This window comes from Antechinus flavipes, chromosome 4, assembly GCF_016432865.1.
Source record: "Antechinus flavipes isolate AdamAnt ecotype Samford, QLD, Australia chromosome 4, AdamAnt_v2, whole genome shotgun sequence".
NCBI lineage: Eukaryota > Metazoa > Chordata > Mammalia > Dasyuromorphia > Dasyuridae > Antechinus > Antechinus flavipes.
In genome coordinates, this window is record NC_067401.1 from 480,100,734 (window position 1) to 480,115,667 (window position 14,934).

The 14,934-nt window shown below is 45.4% G+C and overlaps 1 protein-coding gene and 3 non-coding genes across 5 annotated transcripts in view; 2 read left to right on the top strand and 2 right to left on the bottom strand.

Moving 5' to 3' along the window:
• Positions 1 to 14,934, bottom strand: part of ARMH1 (armadillo like helical domain containing 1) — a 44,579-nt gene that overhangs the window by 7,272 nt on the left and 22,373 nt on the right. The window lies entirely within an intron of this gene.
• Positions 3,680 to 3,795, top strand: LOC127563532 (U5 spliceosomal RNA). Its single transcript, XR_007953990.1, has one exon. It is a non-coding gene; the product is annotated as a U5 spliceosomal RNA (small nuclear RNA).
• On the top strand, positions 6,948 to 7,063 carry LOC127563724 (U5 spliceosomal RNA). Its single transcript, XR_007954148.1, has one exon. It is a non-coding gene; the product is annotated as a U5 spliceosomal RNA (small nuclear RNA).
• On the bottom strand, positions 9,196 to 9,311 carry LOC127563533 (U5 spliceosomal RNA). Its single transcript, XR_007953991.1, has one exon. It is a non-coding gene; the product is annotated as a U5 spliceosomal RNA (small nuclear RNA).

The following is a 14,934-nucleotide window of genomic DNA, read 5'->3' on the forward strand; positions in this document are numbered from 1 at the left end:
GACAGTTTTTCTCTTCCCCCTCCCTCCCACTCTCGAGGCAATTAGGGTTAAATGACTTGCCCAGGGTCACACAGCTGGGAAGGGTTGTGTTTGAGCTCACATTTGAACTCAGATCCCCCTGACTTAAGGGCTGGTGCTCTATCCACTGCAACTTCCAGCTGTCTTAAAGACATGGCAAGCATTCTAACACCTCATCAGCATCTCTAACTCCATTCTTTGCTTTAAGTGATTCCATCAATGAAAGTATCTCATAAGTTTGAGAAATATTAAGCCTACAAACACCCTGAAGGGGAGGGGAACTGAAGGTCCTGGCCAGTTAATTACTTGCATGATTCAAAGAGAGAAGCAGTTCTTGAGCAGAAAGGGTAGCTAGCTATCCTATACCCTCTACCACCAGCACCAGCTACTGAACTTCCCATCCATTGCTATGTTCACTCTGAGGATACATGGGAGAGGCACTGGACTATTCGGGCAGCCCCAGACCAAAATTAGGGGGAGAGTTCTCTGGAGCTGGCCAGGGGAGTACCAAACAAATGATTGGCCAAGCGCCGAGTATCATGGTGAGCTTGTGTGGGGCCTGGGGAGACCATATTTATTTTTTCTTTGAAGCTAGTGTCTTGCCCCTGAAATTATCTGCCATTTATTATAACTACTCAATTACATGTTGTGTCTGTTGGACTGTGAGCTACTTGAGGGCACCTATATGGCACAGTAGATAGAACCCAGCAGTTGAGTCAGGAAGGCCTGAGTTCAAATCCTACCCGAAATGCCAGCTATGGGCAAGCTCTGCTGGCCCCAGTTCCCTCATTTATCAAAGAAGGATAATAGCATCTCCCAGAAACCTGGTCGTGAGGATAAAGTGAGAGTATTGGATAAAAGAGACCTTAAAGTGTCATGTAAAGGCTAACTTTCATTACTATTCTATGCTTTTTTTTGTATTCCCAGCACTTAGCACTGTGTCTGGCGGACCATAGTGCATGGAGCATTAGACCTGGACTCAGGAAGGCTCGGATCTTCCTGGGTTCAAATCTGGCCTCAGATGCTCACTGTGTGACCCTGGAAAAGTCACTTAACCCTGTTTGCCTCCGTTTCCTCATCTGTAAAACAAACTGGAAAAAAAAATGCAAACCAATCTAGTATCTTTGCCAAGAAGAGTAGGACATGACTGAAAGATGACTAAAAAACAATAAATGCTTATTGACTCAATCAGAGAAGACTTGATCATTCTGTTGGTTCTCAGCAAGGTTCTATTCTTTTGGCCAAACAAGGAACGAGATGGAGGAAGCCCTTAAATCCCACTTGGCATTGACCAGGAGCACTGGAGTCCCTGCTTCTGAGCTAACCCACTCTCAGCTACTTTCATTTTCGATGTTTTAAGTGCCTTTAACTGAGAGGGAAAACAATGGGAAGGGAAGGGAGATTTTGTTTGGGGATTTTATCCTTTATTTTAGGCTTTAAAGGAAGGGTCCCAAGGGCAGACTAAGTACTTTCTGAGAACGCACAGCCGGTGGTGGGTGAGCAGGTAGCTCCGGACTGGGCCCGCCCCTGTGTAAGCCAATGGGAATGAGGCAGTTAGAGCTTTGAGTGACACCTTGTGGCTTACACAGGTATAGCTACCTAAGCCACAACTAGAATTTGAGAGTTGGAAGGAGCCTTGGCTTTATCTGTTCAATGACCATTATTTATTGGACAAGTAGTTCGAGGAAAGGGAACCTATCACCCCTTGAGGCAGCCCTTCCCACTTTGGGACAGTTCCATCCTTGGGAAGTCTTTTCTGAAGCCCGGCTTAACTTGGTGCTTTTTAATCCTTGAAAGCCAGCTCTCATGTTCCCCTCTAAGCTTATTCAATTTTCATATGTCATATATTTAGGGTTCTTTGGCCTCCTGGCTTCCTTTTCTCCAGTTTGCAATAATTTTGATTTATATCTTTAAAAAACAACCAAAGTCATTTCTCAATATGGTTCTCCTTTTAATCCTCCCTTGTACCAAAGAAAAATCTGCTTCCAATCCTACCTGCAGAATGACATCTATGAGACAGTCTGTGTAATATTCTGTCCCCATATTCCCCAAACTCTCCACCAAGACGATGGATGTTCCACAGGGACAGAGATTTCCTTTAACGTGGAATCAAGATTGACCCTTCCAATGAGTTTCTGAGGTTGGCTTCCCTTTGGTGTTTATATCATTGCAAGCACTGTACATATTGTCCTGGTTCTGTTGACTTTTTACTCTGTGTGGGTTTATACAAGCTTCTCTGGTTTCTCGGTATTTCTTACATCTGTCATTTCTCATAGTTCGGTGACATTTCATTGTGGTCAGAAACCACGGTTGTAGTTGTTATTCCTCCCTGCCACATTGCGTCCAGGTTTTTGCTACTACAAAGATTGTTATCATTCAAGTGATGTTATTGTTCATCAAGTGATGTTTATTACCAAATAATGTATCGTAACATATTGTTAATTATAGTGAGTGTTATAATTAATATTTGGACACTATCATATTGACCATCTTTGGGTGTATGCAGAATCAAGGGACGGCGGGGTCAAAGACATGAAGAATATTGGGATGGTAACTAATTCCAAAGTCTTCCTGTCTCTCCACAAGCCATTTCCGAGGATTGACTATTATTACCATTAGTGATCATTTTTTGCCAAAACTTCAGAATTGTTAAATTGGTATTTTTATTACTAATGATTTTAAGTACTTTTCACAAGGATATTGATAGTCTTTCTTTTTTTTGGTGCTTTTCATTCATAACTCTTTTCTCTAATTTATTGGAGAAAGAATCTTAATCACACTTGTGTCAATTTTCTGTATATCCTGGATAGCAGGATTTTGTCAGAAGTATCTGATGTGAAATTTTGTTTTCCTGTTACAAGTGTTTGGGCAAAAGCTTTAACATTTTATGTAATTAAAATGATCTTTTTATAAGTTTATCTTTTGTTATAAGTTTTCTGTCTTGCTATAATGGTGAAATGTACCTCTCTCTTTGTTTTACTGTCATCTTTTATGTTTAGGTCAGATATCTGGAGCTTATTGTGTATATGGTGTAAGATGCTGATCTTACCTATTTTCTGTCTAACTGGTTCCTAGTTTTCCCAGAAGTCCTTGTTGGAAAGAGAGTTCTTTAGTAGTTTAGATTCTTGGGCTCAATTATTGGAGTGCAGTGCAGAAGTAAAGCTGGAACTGGAAGGGGGCCTCAAATGCCACTGAGAACCCAGAAAGGGGCCAATGGCTGTCTAATAGCATATAATGCTTCAATGGTAGGGCCAGGATTCGAATCTGAGGCTTTGGTTGACTGTTAGAGCCTCGTTTGAGAGTAACGTAGAGGCTCTGGAAGCCTTCCTCTGGAGGGACCCATCTCCAATCATCCTTATGTATGGCTTGCCAATGACTTTAGAAGGCTCCAGAGGAGAAAGTGAGGCACAACCTTCCCTCACTGGCATGTCTGGACCTTACCTCCTAGAAGTCAACGTTCCCTTGGGGAGTGAAGGACAAATCAGCAGCCGGAGGGGGGGAGGGGGTAGTTTCCGACTGCCTAAGGGCTCAGGCGACTGCCCGGGATCGAACTTTCCATCTTATCTGCATATTCATAATGCTTTGCAGTCGCAGTGGAAACTCGCCTTGAGTGTACCCGGAGTGGTTTCTCTCGGGCCGGTGACCCTTCAATCTGCCACTTATACTCTGGTTTCTCTTCAGATCGTATAAATCTTTCGCCTTTTACTAAAGATTTCCGTGGAGAGGAACAATCGAGAGTTTTAAATCAATTTTTAGAAGCCTTGCTTCCGCGAGGCTCTCCCTGGTGCTTTCAAAAGCAGAATTTGTTCTCTTAAGACTTTGTAAGGCGTAACTTTGTTGCGTTTTGGTATTTGGCTGCCTTGTTGCGATTGCCCGTTGCGTTTGATGCCAGCCTTCTTGCTAGTTTTTCATTTTATTGTCGTGTGCTTTTAAGTCAAGCATCGGCTGGTTGAGTAAAAAGACTAATCATTTTTAAGGAACTTCTTCCATCCTCGGAGAGTGTGACCGTCTCCAACTCGCACCCTTACTCCCCGCGTCCCTCCCCTCCCCCCTTTCTCGTCTGTTTCTGCTGCAGAACGAAAGCTGTAGAATCCTGAGAAACTTTCTTCTCCTTAACGTAAAGCTTGTTGTCCCAGCGGGAAGTTTCCCAATTCTCTTTCCCCTCCCCCATCTTCTCAGAGAGCAGCTTGGGAACTGAGCGCCAGTCTGCCGGGTCGGGAGTTGGTCCTGTCTGTCCTGGCGGTCCCCACCTCCCCCTGCTGCCCAGGCTGATTCCAAGCAGGTCTTCTGATTCCAAAGTCCCTTGAGTCCTTTCCTCAGTGTCAGTGCTGCTCACCTTCCCTTCCAGTTCTGACCATTCAATAGTGAATCCAATTTTTCAAAATCCTATCCTATGATCAAATCATAGCGAAATCAAATCAGATCATAAAGCGCACTTCGAGCCCTTTCATCCTGCTGTTTGCTCCTGCTGCCTCTAGGACTACATACAACCCCTCTACTTCCTCCATAGGATTTCCGAAATAAGGATCATAAAGCTCAGAGAGCTCCATCATCCCGCTGCCTCTAGGATCACGTCCAAACGGCTCAGCCTAGCACCGGGACTCTAAATGCGCGCTCCAGCCAATCTTCCATCTTATTCCATAATCTCATCAAACCCGGGCCACTCTAACCTAAACTGACAAAATCAAAATCAAATCTACCCAAACTGTTTCTCGTAGCTGACGCCTCGTGGCTCCCACTTTCCAAGCCTTTGTACAAGTCTTGCTTCCTAAACTTGTTTTCTGCTCCCCTCGGTCTTTCCAAATCCCCTCAAAGCACAATTTAGACCCTTCCCCCACAGGTAGGATAAACCCTTTCTTGGTTCTCCAGTAATTTGTGGTACTTCCTCTTGAAACAAGTTTGTTTGCATTTAGGTCTGGAATTGCTTGAATGGCTGGTACCAAAGGGCCTTGCTTGATGGTTCCACGGGAACTTCAGAGGTCTCAGAGATCTGTGTTTAACCCTGTCCCGCTTCACATTTTTATCCATGACTTGGCTAAAGAAACCATATTTGCAGATGACAAACTGGGAGAGCCAGCTAAGAAGCTAAAAAACGAGTCAAGATCCCCAAAGCCAGGACTCTCACCTTCCTATTCCTGGAAACCTAGCTTCTCGTAACATAATCCAAAATGACACAATAGCATTTTGGTGTCGGGGTCCACTGTTGAGTTCTCTGAAACTTGCAGTCCACTTAACCCCCCAGATCATTTTCAGACTAAGAGCCATGCTTCCCACGCTAAGTCAAGTACAAAACTTTCCACTTCTTTAAATCATCTTTTTAAAGGACACCACCAGCTGAAATCTTTTTAGTTCCCGACTCTTGTCATTCAGGGGGCTGACTTATAATTTGTATCATTACATTCATTCAGTCCACACAGACATTTCTAAGAGATTATGGCCTTTGAAGATCAGAAAAACCCTTCCATCTGCTATGTTCTGGCTAGACTGGACAAGGACAGATAAGACAATATGAAATGTATATACAAATCATTTCGAGAGTTGGAGAAAGCTAATTTTGGGGAGGGAGCATTTGGAAAAGGCCTTGAGTGTGAGGAGGCAACAACTGAAATCTTAATTGGGCAAGGGAGCCATCTCTACTTTGAAGGACCTACTATGTGCTAGGGTAAGCCCTTTACAAATACCAGTTTAATTCTCACAGGTGGGTGCAATTATTATCCCCCCTTTACAAATGGGAATAGGTATTTGGGCGAAGGGAGATAGAAGTGAAGTGACTAATGCAGGGTCACTAGTGCCTAAGCACGGATTTGAAATTCGGTTTTCTGACGCCAGGCACCAATTTCTGTCCACTGCGCCACCTGGTGGCTTCCTGACCCACGACACCGAGAAGGGGGGAGTTCGAGGGCACCGGGCCGAGCACGGATAGGCCCCCTTGGCACCCACCGGAGACGTGCGTCCAAGGCCCGGGACGCCCGTGTCTGCCCTTCGGAATCCATCCTCTTTAGCTCCCATCGCTGGTCCTTAAGGAGAGCAGGAGAGACTTTACTGGATGGAAAGCTGTCAATGTCACGGTCCTGGGGCACAGCCTGGTCCCAGAGAACCCATCGGGCCCCTCAGACCCCGAGGAGCTTTGCGGATGTTGTGGCTGTGGTTCCTTTTCAGAACAGCCCCCTTGTGTCCAGCCCTCCAGCCGAGCGCTTCCGTCTCTGATCGCCATAGCGCCCCATTTCCACCACAGTCTGTTTGAGGGCTGAAGAGGCCGGGCCTAAGTGAGGGGCTCCAGGTGTTCCAACGTAAATGGTCGCGGTGGGCTTCCCGAGCCCAAGGTCAGAGTTCGGGGTGAGGCCGCCGGTGCCTGCCTAGGTGCTCCCTACCCACTGTATTCTTCCCAGCATGGGGGCGGGGGTGGGGGTGGGGAAAGAAAAGGCAGGTTGATCGGGCAGGTAGTGACGTTCCCAGGTCGGCTTGTATTCCTTTCCATGGGATATAAAGGCCATTTGCCTTCTCCAGATTGGGCCAAGTTTTTATGCGCAATTCGCCTCTTCCCGGAGCCCAGTTTCCTCATCTGTGAGATGGGGAGATAGCAGTTCAGCGGCACCTCTAGGTCCCATTCGGGACTGGCAGCCTACTGAGTAGGGCGCTCAGTCCAGGACCCGCCCAAGGTGAAGAGTGGAAAGTTAGTGCTGCTTTGCATACCCAGAAGGCTGTGCGCCACAGCGCGACCTGTCCCGGGAGAGCTTCCCTCTCCCTGACCCTCAAATCCTTTTCCCTTCCACGCTGGGAGTTGGGGGTGCACGTGTGGGTGTGTCTGCCAGTCCGAGCTGCCCCCCGAGGAGTTCGGAAAGGGAGGACTTGCCCCAGGGCAGCTTTAGTCGGCGTCAGCTAAAGCTGGGGTGTGTGTCCTGGGGTGGGCGGGGCGGGAAGTTTGAAGCATACTCTGGTTTCTCTTCAGATCGTATAAATCTTTCGCCTTTTACTAAAGATTTCCGTGGAGAGGAACAATTATGAGTTGTTAACCAATTTTTTGAGGCCTCACTCCGGTGAGGCTAATTACTTTGTTACAAGAACAGATAAGTTTAGCATTCTCATTGTTTCCTGCTACTTATAAACAAAGTATCTCGTGGTGTGTATAGAGTCCGCTTAGCTTAAGCTTAGCTTCTACGTCAATGACGCTTGTGGTTGAACTTTGCATTTCTCCTTTACTCTTCCTTTTTTTCCCCAAGCACTCAGACCGAGGAATGTCAGCTTTTTTCTTCTTCCTGCTGAACTGAACGTTCCCAGTTCAATTCCTTTCCCGTTCTGGGATGTTCCCAGGCTATCCAAGTCCTCCTCAAAGCCTGGTTCCTGGGATTGCCCGCCAGCACAAACTTTCTGAGACACTTCAAATGCTAGCGCTCCAACTTCCTGTTGGGCTTTCAGATGTAACGCCTCTTTCCCATCTTCCTTTTGGAGTCTCCCAAACACTGAGCTAGCTCTGGCTTAAGAGCTAGCTCGAGCCTTCAGCGTGTGTGAGGACGTCCCAGGAAAGTGTATTGGCAACATAAATGGACTTGGCCACAGCACTCCCTTGGCTGCAACTTAACACACGTTTGCTGGCTAGTGTTTTCAAGGTAGTCTTACGGCAGAGTGAGCACCAACGGGGGAGAATTGATCCCTATCTCAGCCAATCATCCGTGAGCAAAACGTCACGCGTTGCCTCTCCCTTCGCTTTAGCTTTGGCTTGTAGTCTTTTCAAGTAGAGAATTTCTCCTCAGCGAGGCAGTGGTCCTTGTTGAAAGCATCGGCAGTATTGCTGAAAACATGCTAAAAAGCACGGGAGCAAGCACATGACCCAGCTTCGCTCCACTGGGACCGGAAAGCTTAGAACAGTCCATCCTCCAGAACCCGGGCAAGCATGGGTACAATACTGATGCGTGTCTCCGGCCGACCAAGTTTTACCAGAATTTTCCTGGCAGCAACAAAGACTTTGGTCAGACTGACAAACACGTGTACAGACCTCTGTTCTGCTCCTGGTGTTTCTTCTGGAGTTGTTGGGCCGCAAACATCATAATGACTGTTCTCCAGTAGGAAGCCACGCTGACTCTCCGGTAGATATCTGATTATATTCCTGGTGAAGGAGGCAAGAATCTTGCCAGCAAAGACTGAGAGTCCTCCCCCACCCTCCGTGATTGTCACGTGACAATCTTATTTATTTACCTTTATGAGATGGACAATGGAGACAAACTGATCTGGGGGAGATCGTATATCCTTCACAATTTCAGTCAGCTTTTGTGTGAGCAGTGAACCCTCTGCCTTGTAAAATTTCTCAGCTGGAGTAAAATCAGTAGCAGGTGCTTTGCCATATAAAATCTCTTTTTCAGTTGGAAGTTTGGTCAGCGAGGGATTGACTTCAACCTGAGGTATATGGTAACTGACTTCAGCATTGGTTGATGACAGCCTGTTGAGAAGTGTTAGTGTTCCGCCCACCTCTCAGGGACCACGTCCTTATCACCAATCAATGTGACTCCATCAGTGCTAAGTACTTGAGATATATACCATAGACCTTTGACCCATAAAGAGCCTTTAGGGCATTATAAAATCACTGGATTGTTACTATCAGTATAAAATAGAATCTCATCTGCCTTCTTACAGAGCCAAGAATCCCGCATCTTTCTAAGCTTTACTTGTACTTAAAAAAAAAGTTAATATTTTATTTTTCCAAATACATGCAGTTTTAACATTCACTCTTGTAAAATCTTGTTTTCCTTTTTTTTTTTTTTTTTCCTCCTCTCCTTCCCTAGATAGCAAGCAAACCAATGTAGGTCAAGCATGATGATTCTTCTAAACAAGTTTTCACATTTTGTCATGTTTGTATTTTATTTTTGATGGAGCGAAATGCTGCCTAAAAGTCGGTGGATGAACTGTTGAGGTCTCATTTTCCTCTTAACAGTTTCCGAATTTCCCCATCATTTCTTAAGCCACAAAGTAGAGAAGTTTATAAGAGAAAGCTTTTTAAGGGAATTAAAGACTTGTCGATGTATCCTTGATTGCAAAAACAAGCAAGAACGCCATCATTGAAGCATCTTTGTATGATCCAGGTCAAACACGTTAAAGCCAAGTTAAAGTTACAGCGGCTACATCGTGAATAACACAGAAGCATTTACAGAAAATGATTCATCTTTTTTCAACGGTTAGAGAGAGAACCTCGCGGAAGCAAGGCTTCTAAAAATTGCTCTAAAACTCTCGATTGTTCCTCTCCACGGAAATCTTTAGTAAAAGGCGAAAGATTTGTACGATCTGAAGAGAAACCAGAGTATAATTTTCGGTTTGAACCGTCACCGGCCCAGGAGAAACCACCCCGGGTAAACTCAAGGCGAGTTTCCACTGCAAAGCTTCGTGAATATGCAAATAAGATGGAAAGTTCGATTCCCGGCAGTCGCCTGAGCCCTTAGGCAGTCGGAGGCTACCGCCCCACCTCCAGCTGCTTGTTTGTCCTTTACTCCCCAAGGGAACCTTGACTTCTGGGAGGTAAGGCAGACAAGTGAGGGAGGGCTGTGCTAATCTGCTCACTCCTTTTCTGCTCTACTTTTGTCCACCAGGTGTTGGCTCAGCTTTCCCTCCCAGTTAGCAATAAATCACTCTGATATTAAGTTCTCTGCTTGTCATCTTGCCTTGGAGCTGTCACTTTTGTTGAATGTGACCGTTTAGCTTGGAGAGGATAAGGCTATGATCAATCCAGCACCACATATTGCTTTCCTCATTCTCCCATTCTGTCTCTTTTCCTTTGTGATACGTGATTCATTAGACCTCTATTTTATTCCAGTCAGTCCTAATCAGTTTCATATGATTCTCTAGTGGTAATGATTATAAGTTTTCTATATGAAGCCCCGGATCTGTGAACTGCAGATTGTAAATTCACTTGCTTAATCACTGAAGACCTCCAACCTTATTTAGCTCAGCACAGCAGAGGTGTATCTTCTCCAGCTATTTTTGCTGCCCCCGTCCCTTGTCGTCACTCTGTTACCCAACGCAGGGAGATGACCATGAGCAGCAGACCAACAAGTGGGATTTTGCAGTTTACACAGACTCTCATGGAGGATCAAGGCCAAGATCTATCAATCAATGAGGCTCAACTTTGAGGCTACACCTGAAAGCCCCTCGAGCTAATTCTCCTATTATAAAAAGGCCACACTAGGAACCCCTCTTTGTAGAGATTCCAAACATGGCTACCATGTGAGGACCCTCTGTCCACTGGACCTTCTGTCCAGTGCCCTCCTTATCTCTACCTTCGTCTCTACTTTAACTTTGCGTATCCAATAATAAACCTCTTTTATCAATCTAAAAAAAAAATCAATGAGGCTCTATATTTTTACTCTGACTCTTCTGTACCATCTTGGTATGGGGGGGGGAAGGGAGGGCTATAAAACTAAGGCCTTGGAGAAAGGAGGCATCTCAGATCATGAGGAACATCTGAGGCCCATTTCATTAAAGGAGACCATGGACCCTTTAATAATGTGCTATTGACTCAGAGCTCTGCTTCAATTTCTTTTATTGTAGATTGAGTAATTTTGTACTTCACACCCAGTCTATTAAACGCCAATTTTTGCTCCAAGGATGCATCCAGGAAGTTTTATTGCAGTTAGGTAAATGGAAGACACAGTAGATGATGAGATCATGAGATGCATGGTCTTTAGTAGTGATGGATTGCTGCTATTTCTTACTCCTGAGAATCTGTGCCCACTCTTGCAGAATTGCAGGTTTGTCCTCTTTTGGATGATGAGCATCTTTAGGTGTTCATATAATTTTTCTTTGACCTCATCAGGATTCATCATGGTGGGAACATAAATACTGATGATTGGGGCTTGGTGCTTTCCTGCAGGTGCCAATTGCATTGTCATCTAGCATTCATTCCTTTTGGCAGGCACGAAAGCTTGTTGATTAGATTAGTTTTGATCATGAAACTTTCATTAGCTTCATAATACTGCGCAACAAGACTGTTTCTCCTTCAGGTCTACTGGATTTTGTGTGCACATTACACGTACCAATAGTGAGTGGAATCATCTTTGCAAAAGTTTTTGTGTGTATTTTTTTATGTTTCAACCTGCCACACAGGAAGCAAGCCAGGGTTGGATGAAGCAGACAGTTTTAGGGCACCTTTTTCTAGCTCCTTCCTCGTGCCAGATGGTGAGAAAGCAGTTCTTAAAACAGGTTGCTCAAAGTGGATTTCAGGAAAACTGGAAAGACTTAACATGAACTGATACCGAGTGAAGTGAGCAGCACCAGGAGAACATTGTACTCAGGAACAACACTGTGTGATGATCATCTATCATTGATTTAGCTCTTCTCAGCAAATGCAGTGATCCAAGACGATTCCAAGAGACTCATGACTGAAAATGCTACCCACATCCGGAGAAAGAACTATGGAGTCTGAATGCAGATGGAAGTAATTTTTGGGGTGTGTATGTCCTTTCCATTTTGTTCTGTTTCTTCTTTCTTCTTTCACAACATAACTAAAGTTGAAATATATTTCCATCCTAGTGTATGTATAACCTATAACAGATTGCTTGCCATCTTGGGAAGAGAGGAAGTTAAATTTGGAACTCAAAAATCTTATAAAAATGAATACTGAAACCTATCTTTACATGTAATTGGAAAAAATAAAATACTATTCCACTGCAACTGAGACAGCACCAATCATCTTGACTCTGTCCAGACACTATGACCTTGGTGCCTTCAACGTCCCACCACGCTCTGAGCATTCACCTTTGTGGCCATTGGAACAAATTGTTTCTATTTGCCCATAGTTCCCGGAGAAGTCTTCATGTGCTTGGGGTAGACATTTCCTAACTCCCTGAGGAATTGGAGGCCTGTTGGTTACCCTCAATCTGGTTTAACCTTTACTGAGGGATGGCCACTGGGCGTGTTACAGCTTCTTGGAGTCATAGGTGAGAGTTGGTGGATCAGGTGGATACCAAAGTTAGAAAGGGAAGGAGGAGGGGACCGGTGGGGGTATGAGAAAGGTGGATATGGAGGTCTATGGGGGAGCCACGGAGCTGCTGATCGGTAAGAAAACTCCCCACTCTGTTCAGAGGAATGATATTGGGAATAATTGATAACAAAAGGAAAAAGAGATGGCTAAGGATGAGATGGAGATGGAGAGATAGTGTTCATGGAAAAACGAAGATGATTTAGATTTGGAGAGTGGAAAACAGAACGGCCTGGCAGCTGTGTCCATGGGGTCATGAAGGGTGAATTAGAATGAACAATAATAAATATTGTTTGCAACCTCTCGGACTAATGAGAGCTTATTTCCCTTCTTTCTCTTTAGCTCAATCAGATTTTTTTGTCTCCCAGCCAAAGGACTCCTTTACCATTGACCTTTCTAATGTGTGCAACTTCCCTGGCTACTGTTTACTATTGGGTAGGCTAAAAGGATTTATTGCTAGTCATCATTCAGGATATGTTTGGTGGGAGGGAGCAGAGTTGCTGCTATTAGGCTAACTCTCCACTTCTTGGGACGATCAGGGGAAATTTTGCTTTTTCTTTTATGTGGCACACATACACTTTCAGATATTTGACCCTCTTGCCTTCTTTTAAATCCCAACTAAAATCTTACCTTCTACAGGAGGCCTTTCCCACTCCCTCTGGCGATTATCTCCTATTTATCCTATGTATAGCTGGTATATATTTGTTTGTATGTGGTCTTCACTGGTTGTAAGCTCCTTGGGGGCAGGGGCGAGCTGCTTCCCCAGGGCTCAGCACAGGCATTTAATCAAAGTTTCCGGACTGAATGGTGGTGAGGTATAGCTAGTGCAATACTCCTCGTAGAGCTAAGCTCCCAATCACCGACTGCTCTTGCTTTTCTCAAAGGCCGAAATCATCATCTTTCATAGGGAGGGGTGGGTTGGATCCAGATCAGATACCTGTGCTACCCAGGAGTTGGGCCATCTTCCAACATCTGATTCATCTTTCAAAGCTGGCCTACTTGTCTGCTCTTCCTTTTGTTCTTTTTTGGGTATTAAAAAAAAAAAGCATTTCAATGACTTTCTCTCTCCCTCTCCTCTCTATCCCTAACCCACTTGTCTCTCACTCCCCCTCTCTTCCCTCCCCATCCCCCAAGTTGGAAAAAGAAGAAAAATAAAACCGTGGTAATAAATATGCAGAGTCAGGGAAAAAATGTCAATATTAACTATATCTAAAAATGTATATCTCCTCCTGCAATTTGAATCTATCACTTCACTTTTGAGCAAAAGTAGCTAAGTACATATAATCAAGATGACAATACTAATAGCCAAATTAATTTATCAGTGCTATACCAAACTACCAAAAATTATTTATAGAAAAATATTAATTATCCTTTCTTTTTGTTTCCTCCTTTTTTTCTCCTTCCTCTTCCCTCTCACCCCTCTTCTCTGTTTCTTTCTCTCTCTGTCTTCTCTCTCTCTCTCTCTCTCTCCCCCCTTTCTTTCTGTCTCTGTGTGTCCTCTTTCCTTCTCTCTGCTCCCCCCTCTCCCTTTTTACATTATGGGGCAGCTTATTAGATAATGGCAGACAGGAAATTGTAAATGACCCCAAAGAAGTCAAATAGCTGATGGACAGAAATCAGAGAGCAACGGAGTCACCAGAAAACCATGGATGAAGCAGGGTGAAAAAGGAGACGGGAAAAGCCTGACCGAGATGACGGGATGAGGAGAGGGGCCTGCAAGGACACTGCCAGCTCTGCAGCCTCGGAGACACAAGTTGCTGTGGCTCCGTGCAGGCCCTGGCAGGGTGTGAACCCTCCATCTGCATATTCTCTGTGACATGGGTCTGTGTCTCTTGTCCCAGACTAGCAGAGTGTTAGTGTATGGATAAGCCGCTTTCCTTTCATATTATCTGATGTTCTGCTTTTTAAGTGTTCTTTGCTGTGAACTAGAGTGTTCTCTGGCTGGGCTGATGAAGCAAACACCTCTGGGGGCTCACACGTGGGGGGCAGCCCGGTTTGCTCACCGTGGGTGATCCAAGAGAAATCCAAGGGACGCCCTGTCCTCCTTATGAAGGAAGCCGGGTGGGGAGCGAGGTCCCAGGAATATCATTTTCATAGAAGCTCAGAAACTCAGAGCTGAAAGCGTCAGAGAGAATTGAGTGGACCCTGAGTCTGAGCCGCAAAGTTTTCTTCAAAGCAGCGACAAAGTGGCCCCGAGCCTGACCTGCCTGCATTGTCCCTAGCAGAGAGGGGGCAGGTTAGGGACCGTGTTAGGAGGCCCCATCCTGGCCTGTCGGCAATTGCTTCAGAAAATGCTGTTAGAAGTGCCAGGGGAGAAAGGAAGAGACAGAGAAAAGGGCTCTGCAGGCACCAGTGGGAGGTCTGTCCTACAGGTGTCCTCGCTGACATTTGATGTTCCCTCTTTAACTTTATTTCATTTCAGTCCCACACTGGGGAGCAAGTCAGAGACACGGAGACTGGACGGAAAATCTTGATGCGATCCACAAATGGTGCTCCTTTGGACCAGAACTCGAACCCTCTGTTGAAGGCTTTGGGTCTCTGAGGACCGAAAGGTTTTGATACTTCTAACAATGCCGCGGTGGGGCTGGGTGGGAAGGGAGGCCAAAGGATGACCACCCAGTGGCCCGCCCCTGGGATCTGCGCCCGGCCCGGGCCGGTTAACGTTGTAAAAACCAGGATTTGGCTAAAGCGCAGCTGGATAATGGCCCCCCACATTACAGAGGGCGCAAGCTGAGAAGGACAGAGCTCAACCAGCGGGGGCCCAAAAGATCCAGGACAGAGCGGGGGCGGAATCGAAGACGATGAAACGTAACAGGGCTAAAGGCAAAGTTCGATATGTGGATTCCACCGCACCTGGGAACAACCTTCATGGATCCGAGGGAGGGCTGGATCCTCCGTAGGTCATGGGAATAACAAAAGGACAACATGTAGCTTTTCATAGAGGATCCAATGGG